At 39.4% G+C, this 14,347-nt stretch overlaps 1 non-coding gene across 1 annotated transcript; it reads right to left on the bottom strand.

Annotated features, from left to right (window-relative positions):
* Positions 1 to 275: 275 nt before the first annotated feature.
* On the bottom strand, positions 276 to 442 carry LOC122555603. Its single transcript, XR_006313322.1, has one exon. It is a non-coding gene; the product is annotated as a U1 spliceosomal RNA (small nuclear RNA).
* Positions 443 to 14,347: the final 13,905 nt, after the last annotated feature.

Below are 14,347 nucleotides of genomic sequence, written 5' to 3'. Positions count from 1 at the left end.
CAAAACTAAAGGTAGGGACACTACCAATGCTCCATAAGAGGACCTACAGGATACCAATTTCCTTCCCTAAATGACATTAGTGAACCAGCTGGGTTTTTCTAACAATCAATTCATGATCATTATTAGACTCCTAAATCCAGTTTTTTATTGAATTCGAATTTAACGATCTGGTATAGTAGGATTTGAACCCAGATTTCTGGAACATTACCTGGGTCAGTGGATTAACTGTGCAGTCATAATTCTAATAAGCCATTGCCTACTCTTAAAAAAAAAGTTCAGAGGCCACGAGCACAGTTCTCCAGTACCACAAATTTTGGATGTGAGTACTGTATCCCATGTTTAGGGACATTGCAGCTGTCAGCACAACCAAAGTACAATGGGATATCCTCACCCTAGGAGAACCACTTTCATGATCATGGTTTCTCCCTTTCCAGGTAAGTACAGGATGAATACTATGAGAGAATTTATTTTTGAATAAAGGCACTAAAATCCTTTGTTCAGAGTTTAGTTTTTAACCTAATTGTTTTTGAAATTTACAGGTAGATACCATTCAGTGGAGAGGGTCAGAATTTCAGATCTGTTAAGACACAGAAAGAGGCTATTCATCCCATCATGTCTGTACTGGCTTTCTGAGCAGCTAAACTTAGCGCCAATCTCTTGTACCATAGCCCTGCACATTGAGGAAGAAACAAAGAACTTTAATTGAATCCTGTAGACTGTGCACTCTGATGCTACTGAGTGGCAGTGGTGGAGGGAATGGATGGTTGTGGATGGTTGTGGATGTGCCAATCTAATGGGCCTCTTTGTCCAGGATGGTGTCAAGCTGGTTGAGTGTTGTTGGAGGTGCGCTCATCCAAGTATATGGAGAATATTCCATTGTGACTTATGCCTTATATATGGTCTTTGGGGAGTCAGACGTACTACTGCAGGATTGCTAGATTCTGGCTTGCTCTTGTAGCCACTGTATTTATATGGCTAGCCCAGTTCAGTTTCTGGTCAATGGTGACCCCAAGATGTTGATGGAGAATTCAGTGATTGTAATACCATTGAACGTCAAGGGATAATGGTTAGATTTTATCTTATTGGAGATGGTCCCTGTCTGTCGTTTGTGTGGCGTGAATGTTACTTGCCACTTTTCAGCCCAAGATTGGATATTGTCCAGGTCTTGGTGTTTGGACATGGGCTGCTTCAGTATTCGAGGAGTCGTGAATGGCATTGAATATCATGCAACCATTAGCAAACTTATCCACTTCCGGGAAAGAACAGCAAGATTTAAAAAGTCACTGCTCTCACTCACTAGGAGCTATCTAAAGTCAAAGAAGAGAAGTGTTTTTCACCTGCATATTATTGAATTGTATTAACATTAATAGTTTCAGTAAAGTCTGTAAATAAGGTTAAGCATTCTTGATAATTCCCACTTTCCGGCACTTTTTACAACTATCCTACACATCCAGTTGGCCCTGAGTTTGTATTCCTTAAGGATATAGATGGGTGGGCAACTCCACTATATATCTTTCTCATTTATTGATTTGGTCTCAGTGCTCAAGCTAACACATCGTTTATCTGTCCAATATTACAAGTTCATCTAAATCTGCTATAGTGAGTCAGGCTAACAGTTAACTATTTGTAGAGGATGGTGACATTAGTAAAGGGAAGAAGTTCATGTTTGATGCTATCCAGCAGATCTTTAATGACAATAAGCAGCAGAGTAGGGTTATGAAGTGAAGTATGTTTCCCTGAGGAACTGCTGCATTGAAATTACAGCCAGTAGCCCACTGCCTATATATCAATGCCCGATCTTTGTGTTTTCTGAGGAGGGTGAGCATTTACCTCGACAGCTCCTGTATATAACACAAGAGAGCAGTTCTCAAATGTACCTTGTCAAAGGCTTGATTTATATAACTACACTTTCTATGACCTGGAAAATGAAACGTTGCCTCAGAAAAAATTGTATGAAAACGCACATGTGGAACTAAGCTTCGCTGAGTAATTGGTAGAAAATAATGGGGATCATGCATCCCCATTGCAAACTATTCCTCTCACCATTCAAAGCTGTAAACTAGCTATGCTAAAGTCAAAACGATGCTCCTATTTTAATAAAACAATGGAATGGTTTTGCAATAACATCTTGATAAATAAATTGAACAAAGTATTGCAATAAAACATTTGATCTGTACTGACTCAATTTTAACATTTTCATCCTTGATTACAAATTCCATCATATTCTCATCCCTTGTTGTCTAGGCAAACCACATTACTCTCTGAGGTCTCTACATTCCTTCGGTTCTGTGCATTTCTATATCACCACTTTTAATTCCCCCATCACTCATAACCAGACCTTCAGATGCATTGGTCTAATGCCCTGCATTTTCCTCCTCCTCTCTTCCTATAAGATGTTCCTCAAAATCTAAGTGTTTGACTAGGCCACAGGCCAATGACTCCTAATCTGGATCAGTATCAAATTGATATCAAGTAATACTCTTTGCCATATGACAATAAAATTCATCAATGTGACATTGAAAGTTTCAAATAGATACATTTCTGCTCAGACAAAGAACTTTGTGAAAGACAAATGGTTATTACGAAATGGAGTTTGATTGTGTCAGAGTTCCTTAACTGCTAGATCATATCTCGAAACAAAAGCTGGAATATCTGCTCACATATTGTCAGGCCTGAGAGCTAGATAAAATGCAGAACTGTACTCAATGGAGGGGCAGACTGCTCAATCCCCTGACTAAAACGTCAAACAGAAACTGACTAAATGAAATCGCGCCTACCTTGCAATGAAATTGCTCTGTGCTTGGTGTTACACAGATAGTAATGTGATTTCCAGCAGCTCTTGCAGTCTTAGCAGTAGCAGAGTTTGTGAGAGGTCATTGTCAGGACTACAGACAGCTCCGTGAGGAAGGCATCCAATGGATTCTGGGCCAAAGTAGACCAGTGTGGAGCGATTGGAATTTGTCAGGGTGGGATTGGAAGATGTAAGGCTGCATTTTGCAGTGCAGGTAAGGAGGAAGGAAGGAGTTTACTCGATTCTGTACATAGTTCCTGATGAGCGAGGGGCACCTTTTGATTATATTATCCCCACCTCACTACTCAAAAACACTTTTTTAAAAAAGCTATCGATTCCCAGTTAGCTGCCCACAACAACCATGTGCAGTGTATTTCCAGGATTAAGCATGTATCAACCTTAATTGACTTATGATTATTTGTTTACATATGGTGACCATGTGATCCAACTGTATTGTGCAGGTGAGCTAGTGGAAATTATGGGAAAGCTTCTTGACCTATTTTACCTGCCATCCCTCCCTTCCAGTGTGGGCAAATAACATCAACCCCTGTTTTCAGCAACAACAAACAAGCTGAAGTGTAATTTAATGCAGAAAGGAAACTATTTGCCTCCTCTCACCTGTTCTGACTTTTCCTTTTTCAAACATAATGGCACTCTTCTCATACTTTGTGCAATGGTTTTTTTCTATTCAAAGCCCAATATTCTGAGACTATTTGTCTGTGGAGGACACTGAAATCAAATCTTATGTTGACCCAATGTCCATATTTTTCCAACAGGGCTAACAGTGCATTAATGAATGTTTGCCTTCCTTACCACTGAGGTACTAAGGGCCACTGGGGAAAAAAAGACACTTGCATTTATATAGCAACTTTCATAAATGCAAACATCCTGAAGTACTTTGCATCAATTAGGTAGGTTTGAACAGTAGTAATTTTCGTAGCATAGAAAACACATTATCCATAGCAAGCTTCTACAAATCATGACAAGATAATAACCATGCAATCTGTATTTGTGATGTTGATTGAGGGATAAATATTGGCCAGAACACCAGGGAGAATTTCCCAGCTCTTCTTTAAAACAGTATTGTGGCATATTTTACTCCCACTGATGAGAATAAGCAGCACGTTACCTTAGAATCTACTGGTAGTCACCCTGTCACTGCTGCACTCTCTGTAAACCTGAGCTAATCCAAAGCTCTGCTGCCAATGTTCTAAGTTCCCTTCACTTACCATTTCTTGTTGGCTGACATGGTCTTTGATATTAGTACTCTCATCCTTACTTTAAAATGCTTTTATATCCACACCCTTTTCAAATTCTCTAATGCCCTTCCAGTTCAACAACCTACAAAGTTCCTTGTTCTCCTCCAATTCTAGCCTTTTACACATCTCAGAGTTTAATCAATCTACCATTAGCAGACGTGCCTTTCAGTATCTTTACAATAAATGTGTTACATCTCTCCCTTGACCCTGCACTGATGTAAAAACCTTCTTTAAACAAACCGTTTCAACTTTTATTTATCTGTCCTAACTCCTCCTTTTGCGATTTAGTTTGTTATTTATTCCTGTGAAGTGCATTCAAAGTGCTATGTAATTCAAATTGCAGTTAACATCATGGGTGGAGTAAAAAGTTAACTATACCTTTACTCACAGCAGAGCATGTGCCAAAGGGCTGTGCCATAGTGATATGAGATTGTATGGAATTGGACAAAAAAAACCAAAGAACTGAAGATGCTAGAAATCACTGCACTTCCTTTTCACCTCGTCAATCCTCAAAGCCAGACATTTCTGCTCACTAATAAAATTTCCCTCTACAGATGCTTACTACTGAGTTTTTTCAGCTTTATTTTGCTTTTTCTTATTAAATTATATTGCCATTTGAGGGACAATATTGTGTTTCCTATGTTGAGGCTGTGAGTACACAGCAAGAGGGGGTTGGTTAGCTCACTGAGTTGGTTTGCGATACAAAGTGACACTAACAATATGGGTTCAATTCCTACACTAACTGAGGCCTTTACAAAGGTTCTACCTTCTCAACCTCACCACTTCACCTGAGGCACGGTGACCCTCAGGTTAAACTCACCAGTAGTCATCACTCTCTAGTGAGAGAGTTGCCCTCTGCGATGACTGTGACTTTAGCCTTACTTTACACTTCAGTTGGCTTATAAAGTGCTTTGAAACTTAAGGTGACCATGAAATGCATTATAAAAGTCTTTTTTTTTGTCTGCCTCTGGGTGAAAGAACACAGAGAGTTAGAAGACCAATAGTTACTACAATGACAGATCTGTCCCAACCACAGCCCTAAGCACTGAGATCCATTCAGTCAGGGTAGTTTTGTTTCTAAAGGACTGCCTACTACTAGGAATTGTCAGCAACAAGGAAGAGCTACAAAGGACAGGCAACAAAGCTCATCAAAGCCAGATGTTGAGCCCACTGAAACTAGCAGTTCAAGAAAGGTAGATGCGGAGCAATCAATTCAGCATGTTAATGGATGCCTTTCCGATGATTCCATATTAAGCTGGGAGTCAACTGCAGTGTTCCACTGCAGCACAGCTGAATTTGTGCAGATAGCTAATGTCCCATTAGCTTAAACAAACATACAGTGAGTGCCGAAGAGCTTGTCATATTATAGATTCCACAGAGCTGCATGTATGAAGCAGATTAACTGAAGTTTGATTCTAGACAAAGATAAGGGAGCTTTCACATTGATTGGAAGCTGCATCAAATCCTTGCTGTATAATGGAGAATCATCGCTTTTGTGTCCATATTTTTTGCTCATGAAAAGGAAGTCAAATCCATGAAAATCATTTCCGGTTGTCCAGCCCTTGTAGTTTATGCTACTTCAAAACATCCATCCGAACTACTGTTGTGAAAGCAAGAAAACAATGAAACACAGAAAGGAACCAAAATGAACAGAACCATGATCAAACAATTCTACAGAACAGGAAGCATCAGTGCTGTTCTGATTCTGCTCAGTCAACCTCAAATCATGAAATTTGTAAGCTGGACCAGTAACCATTGATCAATACACACACACACACACCTTTGGCTACATGATAACTCAAGTGTTAACATTGCTGTCCAACAAAGCCAGGGACCCAGGTTTGATTCCAGCCTTGGGTGGCTGTATGTGTGCAGTTTGGGCTACCATGCGCCATGCCTTCCACTGTATTTTTCCTCAGCCTCCCTAACTGCTCTATCTCTCTATGTCCACCTCATTGGCTAAGCTTCCAACTGAATATCTCCTTACATGGCTTGGTATCATATTTTGTTTTCCAATATGCCTATCAAGCACCACAAGAGTATTATTATGTTAATAGTGCTATATAAATAGAAGTAGTTGTTATCACTGTTGCTGTTGTTGTTGAAGACAGGAACTCAACTCCCTTAACTTCCAACCTCACCCCCACAGGGCTGGAAAAATTCAACCCTATATTACAAGAATTTCAGTGGGGTTCAGTATCTATGGATCAAGAAAGACGATATCAATTACGCAGGAGCATTTTCTGTTCAAAATCTGAACGTAGCTCTCCTAAATTACTTAAACTAAAACTAAACACTGACACAATCATATTGTAATATTAAAAGTACACCTTATGATCTATTTCCTTTCTAGAAAAGTGTTCCTGTAAAGTTAAGTTCTCTTCACTAGCTCTCAAAGAGTAGAGTGATGTTAATTTCCAGCATTTCCAAAGTTAAGCTTAAAACCAGACAAGATTTGGCTCAGGCATTCCTTTATACCCATTGCCACTCAAGTGGAAGCTGGGCATGTTTCACTCGTAAAAAATATTCTTTTTTCTAGCTCATTTAAAAATCCTTACAGACACTGTACATCATACAACGGGTATTTCAGGAGATGCTGATTGTGGAGTTTGATTCCAGAGCAATCCTTAATCAATGAAATGAATAACAGCACCCCCTTCAGGAAATCGCAAAAACAGCAACAATCATGTGAATTGTGTCGACGCATGTATGAAGTAACAACAGATCCTGTCAACACAGCAGTGAATCAGCCCATCCCATCATGTTTAGTTTGTTTACTAAATTCACAGTAAACTGTCACATACAATTTACAGACAAATTAACACCAGGATTATTGATTTCTGGCAAAGAAATTCCCCATAAGCAAAATGTGAAATTATCTGATCAAAGCAGCTGGATTTGAAATGGAAACACCCAACACAACTCTGGATTCACATTGGCATATCTGTATCTACCAATCACGGTAGATTGTGATTGAGATAGAGTTTCGTCTAAAGCATAAGCAATTATGAAGGAGAATGGGTGTTGCCCTGCCTCTGATGGTCTTTACATGTAACTTGGTCTTCTAATTAGAAATAGACTTGATGGTGGAAGAAATAGAAACCAAAAGGTAACTGGGGTGATTTGGTGATCTGGATATGAAAAAAGGACTAATAAAATACTATCCTTTGATAGAAAGGAATTGAACATAAAAGTAAGGATGGAGATAGTGACGACTGCGGATGCTGGAGATCAGAGTTGAGAGTGTAGTGTTGGAAAAGCACAGAGGTCAGGCAGCATCTGAGGAGCAGGAGAATCGACGTTTTGGGCATAAGCCCTTCATCAGCCAATTCCTGAAATGTCAATTCTCCTGCTCCTCGGATGCTGCCTGACCTGCTGTGCTTTTCCAGCACCACACTCTCGACATAAAATTAAGGATGCTACGTTTAAGTTATACTGGATGAGAACACGTCCTAAATGCCTTCAATAGTTTTAGTTTCCTTATTTGAGGAAGAACGTAAATGCATGGAGGCTGTTCGGGGAAGGTCTACTAGATTGTTACTTAGAATAAATGGGCTGTGTTACCACACATGTTTGGACAGACTGAACTTGTTTCCACTGGAGTTTGAGAACGAGGGGTATCTTCATTAAAGCATATGAAACTTTGAATGATGTTGACAAAGTGAATGTGGAAGAAATGTTTCCTTTCATGGGTAAGCCTGGAACCGGGTTTAAAAATTAGGGGTAGTCTTTTTTGAACAGTGATGAAAGGAATTTGTTTTCTTAAAAGGTTGTGTGGCTTTGCGAAACACTGTCTCAGGAGCCAAACACAATCTCCAACATTTACCCTTTCAGAACTATAACCATGAGGTAGGTACAGTAGAGGTATTCAAACCCCCTCAAGGTTCATTAAAATTATCTAGATCCTTCTGCATTTCTGTTGGTGAACACTTGCCCTTCCTGATGCCCAGCATCTCCAGAATATGCCTGGCATGAGTTAAGTGCAATATACTCACATCTGCCCCAACTCTTTTCCCTCCATGTGTTTAGAAGTCAGCTGGTGACTGCACAATGTTCAGCACAATTCGTGATCGCTCAGATGCTGAATCAGTCCAAGTCCAAATGTAACAAAACCTGCACAACTTCCAGGCATAGGCTTCTAAATGGTGAGTAACATTTGAGCCAGTACCAAGCAGTGACCATCTCCAACAAGATAGAAGCTAACCATCACACATTAACATCCAACAGCATTACCATTGTTATGTACCCCACTATCACCAACCTGGGGTTACCATTGACCAGAAACTGAACTGGATCAACCATAAAAGGCAGCAAAGAATTACTGAAAGATTAATAAAAGATGGGAACATTTGGAGTAGGAGAGAAGGTTAACCAAAAATATAAAAACAGATACAAAAGGTTTTTTTCATATTAAAAAATGAGTTAACAAAATAAGTATTGGTCTTAAGAAAAATGTCAAGATTAGAATGGGGCTGGAAATGCACAACAGGTCAGGCAGCATCTGAGGAGCAGGAACATCGATGTTTCAGGCAGGAGCCCTTCATCAAAAATTCCTGATGAAGGGCTCCTGCCCGAAACGTCGATGTTCCTGCTCCTCGGATACTGCCTGATCTGCTGTGCATTTCCAGCATCACTCTAATCTTGACTCTAATCTCCAGCAACTGCAGTCCTCACTTTTGCCTTTTGAAAAATGTACGTGGGGAATCAGTAACAGATGATAAAGAAATGGTAGACTACTGAACAAATATTTTGCAATGGGTTTCACTAGAGAGGATGTAATTAGAATCCTGGAAATAGCTGTAAATAGGAGTTGAAAGGGAGGGAGAAACTCAAGAAAATTATGATTACGATGGAAGTAATACTGAGTAACTTGTTGGAACTGTGAGTTGACAAATCCCCTGGCCCTGATGGCTTTCATCCATGGTCTTAAAAGGAGTAATGAGATAATGGCTGCATTGGTTTTAATTTTCTGAAGCTGATTAGATTCAAGGATCGTTCCTTTAGATTGAGAGATGATTTAGACCTTTGGGTGAAACTGATGTGGAAATTGCAGGCCATCATGCACAGGTTTCTGATATATAAAACAAAAAGATCTGAAACTCCTGGTGCCTCTGTTTTCTTTTGAAAGAAGTGCCTATTGGAGAGATCTGGATCTTGTTCCAAATTACAGTGCAGTGTCATTACTGACGTAGGGCAAGCAGGAAAGGTTCTTTATACTACTGGCAGGATGTTGATGCAGCATGGTGTTGTTGCAAAACTATTTTAGAACACAGGAACAGGTCCTTCAGTCTACAATGTTTCTGTCGAAAACATAAACGCATCATAAAAATGTAAGTTGTTGTAGGCGGGTTTACCAAATTGCAATAACTGTTTATTTGTCTCTGAGCCTATTATGCTCAGAAAACCAGACTAGGTACAAATTCCCATTCTTTACATTAGGGTAGCTTCACTTCTGTCATGAAGTTGTCCTTTACTTGTGAGCGTCCTACATTAACCCCTGCTTCCTAGCTGCTTTCTTCTAGTAGGCCTATCTCAATGCTGTAGACACTCCTCAGAATGGCAAGAATTAAAGAAGCCCATGAAGTATTTTCTTTTTGTTTGGGTGACCAGTTGTAGTTGGACACATTATTGGAGACTTCAACAAACACTTTCCACTTCTCGCTGTACTACTCAAACAGCCTTCACCCCACCGCCACAAATATTCCTACAACTAATAAAGAAAAATGCTTGAAGCCAACAAACGTTATTATAAATGTCTCTCTGATTTAGTTTCTGGTTCACTCATGGCAGTGGGATATTTAATTCTTGGAGACTCCAGAGCAATTATAGAGAGTTGACAATCTCAGCTTTTTAAACGCTCACATCTTGTGAAGGTGGCAATGCCTGTGTTTCATCTTTCATTAGGTACGACATCTCGGTTACCTTGTTTTGACTGGGAATGTCAGATGAAGATTACTTTTCCTTAATGCTTTCTTAACAGCCAAGTATAGGTTCTCTGAACATGAGGCTGAAATGCTCTACTTCTGCTGAGTGTAGCAAATATTCCTACTGCTCATTCTCGTTAACTCGAGCTTCAACTAGTTATCATCTATAATCATTTCCCAGGGAGTTTGTGCCAGCCTGTTTGTAGGAAAAGGGAATTTGATTTCACATGTGTATATACTATCCAGGTTTACCTATTTCATGAATTGGCTTTCTGCATTCCAGTAGAAAGAGAAATACTGTACTTAAACTTTCCTTTCCTCACAATGAAATGAGTTAACTTAAACACATAATGGAAATCCCAGACTTTATATGACATTCTAGAAACCATGGGTGTAACCAATGTCGAAGAGTTGTTAGCTGCCCTTATAGAATTCAAAGAAGGAGAGAGGCACCAACTAATGAAGACTTGAATACTGAGGCAGAGTACCTGCAGATGCTGGAAGCTTGAAATATAATGGACAATTCCAGAAATGCTCAGCAGAATCTGTGCAGACAGAAATGGAGTTAAAATTTTATGACTGTGACCTTGCATCACCATGGGATGAAAGATCCAGGGGTGTTGCCAAATTGCTGGATATTTCCAGAATTTTTCACCTACAAATAGTTCAAAATTTCTAAAAGCATCTATGAAACAGCTACTTCAAATCGGTGTTTAACAATCATAGATAGACAGAGACTCATATGACAAAAAAGCACCAATGTGGGTCAACTGTGTTAATAGTTCATTTAGTTTCACAATGTATGTATACATTGATATTATGAGTGCAGTAGCCTTTCCTGCATGGTTACATTGACCTCTAGTGGCAAATATCAACAATGCAACAGCAATCATCGAATATTCATTGTGACTTGACTTCTCCTGACTAAAAAATTCAAAAACACTGCAATGATTTATTGACCATGAAGAAGGATTTCCTGTAGCATGCCACTCAATCTTTCTAACAAGGATGTAGAGCAGTTTGTTCATACAAAGCTAGAGTATTGCTGGAAGAAAAGAGCATGTTTTGTCAAAACATTTTGTCATACACTCATCTGGACAATTTTCAAAAAGAAAGGGGAAGAAACATCTTTATATGGTATGAAAAGAAAGTGCTGCTTGATTAAGTTCAAATTTAAAGCAAACAGTTGACTGAAATTGGCCAAGGCATTGTCCTGAGAAATGAACAGAGAATGTCTGTCACCTATTTTGTTGACTTGAAACATACATAGTGTGGATCCATGCTCTGTCTGTCTGCAGGATAATGGCAACTCTGATCAGGTCACTTCTCTCTGTATATTGCACAAACTCATAAATAGGCCAACAGGCATCACTTTTAGTTCTGAAAAGTGTCCAGTCTACATCAGATTCTCAAACATTTGAGCAATGGGTGAAACTAGCTGTTTCACACCGCTACTAGCCAGTAGCAGTGTCCAAGCCAAAAGGATGTTTTGCTTAGCATACAAATAGGCTTCTTGTGTATAGATTTCTGTGCTGGTGTGATGATAGGTATAAAGGGGGTATACCCCAAGGACTGGAAGATTATATCAAACACTATATTACTTCAGCTGTTCACATTAAGGTCCTGATTATAAGCCATGAGCTCATACTTGCAAAACTCAAAAGACAGTCTTCAACATTAGATAATCCTACAAAATTGGACAAAAATGCTAAATAATCCTAAATATGCTTAGAATTATGTTGACAATCAATTTGAAATAGCTAGCCTTGCAGTGTGGTGATTCAGTGTATACTGGAAGCAACAATTGTTAATTCATCAGGTACAGAAAATTTCAGACTGAAAGAATATGGCACCATGTCCACAAATATTCACAATCTCCACCTCCAATGCTCAGTAACATCAGTTTGCATCATTTACAAGATGCACTGCAGAAGTTCACCAAGACTCCAACAATAATGGGAGAGATACAAAATGAACATTTTGTGACATTATCTACTGTGGAGAAAGAAATGGAGGCTAAAGAATTCAAGGAAATAAATATTGATGTGTTGTAAACTGTTCACAATACAGAAGAGGATGTGCTGGAGGTGCTTAGAAAATAAAGGTCAATACATTTCCAGGACCTGATCAACTGTATCCCAGAACATTGTGGGAAGTAAGGGAAGAAATCGTGGAGCCCCTAGCAGAGATACTTGTATCATCTATAACCACAGGTGAGATGCCAGAGGACTGAGGGGTGGCTAATGTTATGTCTTTAATTGAGAAAGCCTGGGAAATATGGACTGCGAGCCTGATATCACTGGTGGGCACGTTGTTGGAGGTGATTCTGAAAAATAGTATTTACGTGCATTTGGAGAGGCAAGGATTGATTAGGGATAGTTAAAAATATGGTATTGTGCAAGGGAAATTGTGTCTCACAAGCTTGATTGAGATTTATGTGGAAGTAACCAAAAGGATTGATGAGGGTAGAGCGATAGATGTTGCTAATATTGACTTTAGTAAAGCCTTTGACAAGGGTCTGCACGGTAGACTGATTAGTAAAATTAGATCATATGGGATTCACGGTGAGCTTACCAAATGGATACAAAATTGCCTGAATGGGAGGAGACAGAGAGCAGAGGTAGAGGGTTGTTTTTCAAACTAGAGACCTGTGACCAGCAGTGTTCCACAGGGATTGGTACTGGGTCCACTTTTGCTCATTATTTGTGTATACAGTTTGGATGAGAATGTAGGAGGCATGATTAGTAAGTTTGCAGTTGACACCAAGATTGGTGGGGTTTGTTTTAAAAGCTATCCAAGGGAAGTGGGCATCACTGGCTAGGCCAGCATTTATTGACCAGAGGGCAGTTAAGAGTCAACTACATTACTGTGGGTTTGGAGTCACATGTAGGCCAGACCAGGTAACCCTAACCCTATCCTTCCCTAAAGGACATTAGTGAACCAGATTAGTTTTTCTGACAATTGACAATGGATTCATGATCATCATTAGACTCTTCATCCAGATTCTTTTGCATTGCATTCATATTCTGCCACCTGCTGTGGCAAATTTGAATCTGGGTCCCCCAGAACATTATCTGAGTTTCAGGATTAACAGTTCAGCAATAATACCACTAGGCCAGTGGCTAGTGAAGAAGGTTATCTAATATGACAAAGATATCTTGATTAATTGGGTCAATGGGCTGAGGAGTGGCAGTTGGAGTTTAATTTGACTAAATGTGAGGTATTACATTTTGATACAACAAATAAGGGCAGGACTTAGACAATTAATGGTCCGGCCCTGGGTAGTGCTGTAGAACAGAGAGACCTGGGGGTTCAAGTAAATAATACCTTGAAATTTGTGTCACAGTTAGAAAGCATTAGACAGGCTTGCCTTCATTGTTCAGATCTTTGAGTATATGAGTTGGGACGTAATATTGAGGTTGTACAGGATGTTGATGAGCCCTATTCTGGAGTACTGTACGCAGTTCTGTTTGCCCTGTTATAGGAAGGTTATTATTAAATTGAAGAAAATTCAGAAAAGATTTACCAGGATGTTGCCAATACTGGAGAGTTTGAGTTTTAAAGGAAAGGCTAGATATGTTGGGACCTTTTTCACTGGAGCATAGGAAGTTGAGGGGTGACCTTATAGAGGTTTATAAAATTATGAGAAGCATGGATAAGGTGAGTAGCAGCCTTATCCCTAGGGTGGGCAGTTTCAAACTACTAGACATTTTTAAGTTGAGAGGAGAAAGATTTAAAAATATCATGAGGAACCACTTTTTTACACTGACAGTGGTTCATGTGTGGAATGAACTGTCAGAGGAAGTGATGAATGCAGGTACAGTTATAACATTTAAAAGACATTTGGATAACTCCATGAATAGAAAAGGTTTGAAGGGATATGAGCAAAATACAAACAAATAAGTTAGTTTAGTTTGGGAACATGATTGGACCGAAGGATCTGTTTCCATGCTTTTGACTCTATGACTCTCAATAGCACCTTACAAACCCATGACCATTACCATGCAGAAGGACAAAGGTAGCAGATATATAGGAACACCATCAAACACAAGTTCTTTTCCAAGTCATTTACCATCCTGACTTGAATCCTAGAATTACTTCCCTAATGGCATTGTGGTTTTCCTGATAGCACATGGACTGTAGCCATTCAAGAAGGCAGCTCACCACCACCTTCTCAAGGGTAAATAGAGATGGGTAATAAATGCTGGCCCAATCAGCAATACCCAAGTCCCATGAATAAATAAAATAAAAATATACAAATGCTGTATCTGCTTCGACTCAACAAAATAGGTCTCAGAGACACATTGGTACACTTCTCAGTGCAATACCTTAATTAATCAGGGTTAACTTGCCTGCTTTAAATTTAAACAAGC

The sequence above is a fragment of the Chiloscyllium plagiosum genome, chromosome 12, assembly GCF_004010195.1.
Source record: "Chiloscyllium plagiosum isolate BGI_BamShark_2017 chromosome 12, ASM401019v2, whole genome shotgun sequence".
Lineage (NCBI taxonomy): Eukaryota > Metazoa > Chordata > Chondrichthyes > Orectolobiformes > Hemiscylliidae > Chiloscyllium > Chiloscyllium plagiosum.
This window is presented reverse-complemented; position numbering and strand designations above follow the sequence as displayed.